This window comes from Acanthopagrus latus, chromosome 5 (assembly GCF_904848185.1).
Source record: "Acanthopagrus latus isolate v.2019 chromosome 5, fAcaLat1.1, whole genome shotgun sequence".
Lineage (NCBI taxonomy): Eukaryota > Metazoa > Chordata > Actinopteri > Spariformes > Sparidae > Acanthopagrus > Acanthopagrus latus.
In genome coordinates, this window is record NC_051043.1 from 23101553 (window position 1) to 23108019 (window position 6467).

Sequence of the window (6467 nt, forward strand, 5' to 3'; positions counted from 1 at the left end):
ACGATGTTGATGGGATGAAATATCGTCACAATTCATTTTCTTTTTCAAGTTTAATTAGTTTACTTTAAAATGCCATCCATCATTACTCGTATGGATGAAATGCAGAGAGTACCGGGAGCTAAGGCAGAGGGAAACGCTTGGCGAGAGGACTGCGCTTTACAGTTCGACTTCCTGGGAAATAAACGTCGGCTGCATTATTCATGAAGCTCGCCATAACTTTAATCTGATTCTTAATTCAAGACTTCGCTTCTCTGGACGATATTTCACGTCGCTGTTTCACAATTTTCTTTGAAGCCGCCACCATTGCTGGGAAATGTGTCTTCAGGTGCTCTTGATAGCATCATATTGTGTTTCAAATGAGAAGGCATGTCTGAGATCAGATTAGCAGACGGCAAGATTTAGTGTTCCAGCTTTTCATTAATGCAGGTGTAAATATTGAAGGTTGAGTCTGTAACAAGACATTGAGACAGAAAAAAATGAAATGAAAACACATTTTTATTTATTTTTTGGTCTGAAGCTTCGGCATTATTCATATATTTTTATTACACACAAACTCACCTTAATGAAGTTTCAAAAGCTACATGAAAACTTTCAATCACAGAACTTTCAGCCTTTCTCTCCCTTATTTATTGAACATTTCAATAAGTAGCGAGAAGATCACGACCACTCACAAGCCTGTATTTCATGTGTATGTATGTCTGGGTTCTGAACTGGCCGCGTATCAACGCCCCCACAAAGCGGTAGGAATCGTTTCGGTTCTGACGATGTGCACAAGAAAATTACACTGATTTAATTCAAACTTTTCATCACATTTTTCATCCGGAACGTGACAGGACTGACTTTCATGAACATTTTTACTGTCATTAATATTGGCTCGACGCCAAACGTTTTTAATGTCCTGTGCGTAAATTTTGAGTATTGACAGGAAGTTAAAGTAACGGTGGAGTATTCAAGTGAAATGGCGCATTAATCCAACTGACTTGATGAGCACAAGCTGATACAAGGAATGAACTTGATCGAGCTGCATATAAGGGTAAACAAGCAAATTGGCAAAAGCGTGAATGAAAGATTCATCTTTCATTCAATCTGACACACTGTGCACTTACTAAATGAGTAAGAAGCGAGAAGACTGGTGATTAAAATTAACAAACTAATAAAATAATACGATTTACAGACAGAATAACTTCATGGAGACTGCTAAGAATTGTTAAACTGTCCTACTCTGTGTTTAATGAATTAATAAATGATGTATGATACAGCAACATACATGCACTTACTTCATATTAAAATGTTACTTTTCATATAATCATCTCACACACCATTTGTGAAACTGACAATTAGATAAGTCCCCGAAGACAGGAATGTAGCCCTATGATAAAAAATTCAAATGAATCTGTTATGCTAATACCGACCAAATTATGCGTCGGGACTCTTCACTAGTGGATCTTATTAAATGTCATTATTCTGAAGTGTTACTGAATAACATTAATTAAGGGAAAAAGGCGAAGCTAATTGTGAGAGTCCTGCCTTGTATGGCCGTTTTAATGCACCATGGAAGTGCATTTATTTATCTCGGCCTGGCAGAGTGAACACAATGTGGGAAACAACTCAGTTGTCTCTGAGCTCGGTATTCTTAGAAAACGCCCGAGGATACGGCAATATTTCCAAAGATCATGCAAATGACCCTTCTCACTTCCTCCTCTCCCTGTTCATCCCTGCTGTCCTCTCGACCGCATTTTCACCTACACACACGCGAGCATGTGCGTATTCTCTTCACACACACACACACACACACACACACACACACACACACACACACACACACACACACACACACACACACACACACACACACACACACACACACCATGGATTTCTGGTGATATATCCTCTGATATTAGTCTCTCATTTTTTATTTAATGATTCTATTTCTATGTTAAAACTGACTATCACACTAACAAAAGGTGCAGGTTTAAAGGGAACTTCATTCTCAGTTAAATATAGTAAGGACAAACAAACATATCAAAAAGCCTTTCTCGGCTTTGTAGGCACTCACATGCGCAGGTCTTCATTGAAGTCAGATCCTTACATGACTGGCGCCATTTTCCAACCCCTGACTATTTAGTCTGGCTCCTGTATTACACGCTGAGGGTCAATCCTAAATGTCAGGGGTTGCAAGGTCAACATTCAAAGACGGCCTTCGATGCCTGCCTGAACATTAACGGCCAAGGCAAAGAACATGAGTGTCTCCGACTGATGTGCCGTCACACTATGTCACAGTGCTTTAGGCACAGGCAAACTTGTGATACATGCATACATGCATACATACATACATACTGCACACGTCACGTCGCATCAGTACAAATACTGAAGCGGTGCAGGGTGATTCAGCAGCAGTGGGGCCTGTATGAGTTGATAACACACCGTGTCCGTGGTAGAGACTTTTATAAGCATAAAAGTATAAAAAGTTCAGAAAGCTCTTTTTTTTTCACTTACTGAATGGATGTGTTATATCTGGCTCTGCTGTTTGAATGCTGTGCAAGATAGATCAAGCGCACATGGCATAGTGCAATAGTTTTTTTTTTTTTTTATTTCAATGTATTTCTGCCCAAGTGTTGAAAATCTCTTTCTTCACTGGCTAAGGTAAGGCTGATGAAACCAAAGGCAACTGGCCAGGCTTTAGCATCCTTCTGGCATCACTGAGACTTTACAAAGTTAAAAGTCTTTAAGTAGCTCTAAAATGGTCCCTTGGAGGAGCTATTATGCTGCTCCGCTCGCCGCGCTGCACCACTGAAAGGAGCCATTTCAGCTTAAAATCTTGCGAACCAACTGTTGTTTTCTCAGCGTCCTGTCCTGCTGTTTGTGGGGATTTAATTATCAGCATTTTACGTTCCGGACGCTTTCGCAAGCATCCACGCAGGTTGTTGAAACAGAGCAATTATCATATCACATCACACTGCATTATTTAGTTTACTGAAAGCCCCTACTACTTGTGTAGAGTAGCGTGTGAACAGGGAAAAGCAAACATGATGTGTATCGCAAATATTTTAATAGCCCTGTTTTTTGCACAACGGCATATAAAACAGTGTGAAAGTTATAGACTTTTCTCCGGTTCGAGTGATGAAAATCAAATCCAGATATACTTAAAGGAGAACGGCCGAGACGGGGGAGAAAAAAAGAGAGAGAGCAAGAGCACAGAAAGACAGAGGACAGATGAACAGATGTTATCTGACAGGTGCAGTAGGCCCAGCTTGGTGTGTGGGCAGCAGATATGACAGGGATTTTGCATACACTGTGTGAGCTAATGCTGCGCACTTCAGTACCTGTCATGACTATAACCTTATGGTCAGATACAAAAGTTTGGGATGGGGGTGTAGGAGGATTAGTCATGTCGGCGTTTCACAGTGTTGGTGTAATGCGATCGCATCAACAAGGGCGCCTACTCAACCCGTGGAGCTCGGACCAACATGGTTTGCAGTGCGAAAACAATAAGAGCGACAGTGTCGGGGCGCATTGCATTCGCATATATTGCTTTCAGAGATGCGTTCGCCAATCGTGTAATAATGACCCTCATGAGGGCATGACTCGTGTGACTAAAATCACGAAGGGTTGATGTGTTTTGATGCGCCGACAACATCGCAAAACTCTCTTTTCAGCCGCCGCATTTCATTCTGTTTAACCTGCTGCTCTCCTCCTCCATTAGCCCATCGCAGAGTGGCTATCTTCACGTGTATGTGTTGATTTGGCGTAATTATTGAAAATGGAACGATGACTGGCACATGCCCGGACTTGTTTTTTTTTTTTGTGGCACTTTGAGTGAGTGCTGTTGTACCTCTCCAGCCCGGTTATAAATATGCCAGGCAGACAGGCCCCCCTGGCAGGGGGGTGGTGACCGGCAGCAGCGGGGTCAAGGACAAAGGAGACCCAAACCACTAGATGCAGAAAATTAAATTAGGTCACCCACCTGGAATGTAGCTGTTGAGTGAAGTGTGTGTGCACACTTGTGTGTGTGTGTGAGTCAGATGTTGTGTACTCAAAGCCTGTTTGTGCTTAAGCCGTTGAGTGAGTGATTGAGAATGTGTTGTGGGTTTGGTGGGTAGGTGGATGGTGACAGAGCAAAGGTGTACGGTGTGATGTGCTTGGAGCAGGCGGGTGGGCACCTCTTAGGTAGGCTCAGCTACTAATTCCAGATGAAAGCACAGTGAACTGTGGTAATGTGAGGCTAAAACCACAAACCCATGCCGGGATCTGAGGGTGCAGTATAGTACGCGGAGATCAGAGACGTGATATTTCAAAAGATAAATCCCCAAAGACACTGCTCGGAAACTCGAAAACTTGACAGACAACAACATCTTCGTCTCCTCCTTTATCGTGTAAACATTTGTTGAAAGTAACTCCTGCAGTAAACATGTAAATTCTGTTTTCAATACAGAGCATGTGTTACTGATCTCTTCCTGTGTTATTTAGATAAAAGCTTAAAATATTAAAACATTAAAACATTATGCAAATTAAACCAGCAGGTAGCAACAGTATGTTTCTTACACTTTATGTCATTTGACACCAACTGTATGAGAAATCTCAACAGTTGTGATCCAGTTAGAATCTAGTTGTGTTTAGATTATGAACACGTTGATTTTAAGAAGAGCAACTGCTCCTTTTCAGTGCAGTCATTATCGATTCAACAGTGGGAACTTTATTTTTCAGCTGACCCGCTGCGCACCCACTGAGAGCCTCTCTTGGTTACACTGGCAATTATCTGGAATTAATTAATTGGAAGTGTACCAATTAAACACTGACTCCATTTTTACACATAATTAGCACCAAATCGCATAATGCTTTCCAGGAAAATTCTGTGTTAAGCCTCTGTTATGTTATTCCCCCCCCCCCCCCAATTTGTGGAGTACTGTTTTTTTGAAGCCTCCAGTTTGGCGCTACAGCTGTCAGCATCTTGGGGGTTTTTTTTCAGCGCCTGACATGACTGAGAAACCCAGAAACATGCCGTAGTAGCGACATGTCAATCACAAGCAGATATTTATCATCTATTCAATGCTTAATAGATTATCATTTACAAACTAAACATAGGCTGCATTAAAGAAGACTTGAAACTAGCATTTAAGACCAAAAACTCATTAGGAACTGTTTTTGCTAAGGTGAGAATCACAGTGAATCCCCCCCCAACACACACACACACATTAAACACTTATAAAAGAATACAGATTTCACAGGGATTTACATTGGCCCCTTCTAAATTTTCAGCAGTCGATGGAAATGACAGATCCATAAAATAAAAGAGTTACAAATCGGTGAGATGAAGCAAATCCTGTCAGTTTCTGTAACGCTGTGTGTGAATGAAGGACAGAACAGTGAATGACCTGGTAGAAATTGAGCTCACGCAACAAGTGAGCCGCAATTTCTCCTCTCCGTCCCTCCTGCCCTACGGCATTCATCATAAAAAAAAAAAAAATCATATTGTACAACAGCTTTGCAGGACTGCTGCATATCAAAATCTTCTTTTTTTAACATCACTCTCTGGCCTACACTCATATACTAATATACATAAAGAGCGGTAATCAAAATTATCACATCAGTGTCAAGGCCTGTTTTACACATTAAATTTGTACCTCACAATCAGATAGCAAACAATCCCATAACCACTCAGCTGTGTTTCTGCCCCCTCAGATGGCCACCACGCAGCACGGTAGTTAAATTGAATCAGAATGACCCTCAGTGTTCGGGGAAATTGAACAAGCTTATTGTCATCGTATGAGCTGTTCTGCTGAAAAAGGCATAGCGCGGACTGTGTGAGGCACTGAGCATCTTGTTTTGGTCAACTCGACCACGGCTGCAGAGTGAGGTGATCTCAGTGCTTCTACAGGCAGCTCTTCAGCTGCAGCAGGGGTCGTGATAAGAATGTTAAATTGGCAAAATGAAGATAAAAAAAGTAAAGATTTGAGTACCGAGTTACATGTTGTCCACTTCTTTGTTTGCATTATGTCAAAAGAAATACACTGCACAAATAAACTTTGGCAGTCCATGCCATTTGTCCTGCTTTTATATCACTCGGCGTCGACGGGCTCTCTATGATTTCATCTGGCGTTGTTCCCTGAGGGCAGATGACTTATATTCATTTCCTCCTCTAAATAACACTCATTCCCTGAATCATAACAGACTTATTGATTTTGCCTTATTTCACCCTCCCCCTCCCCCGCTTGGCCTCATACTTATTTACCCTGTTATTTATCTCAGATGCAACAAAGAATAAATACATACTTGGTGTCACTTTAATTGCGCAACGAAAAGCTAACTTCTTGTTCCTTTGAGTGTAAGTGAGAATCCATACACCAAATATACAGCCTACTGATTGACTGAGGCGCAACAGAGAAAGGCCCCGTGCTCTGATTTCTCGTGTGTCTACAAGTGTATTCAAAAGATGACTCGATGACACCGTGTAATAGCCATGAATAATA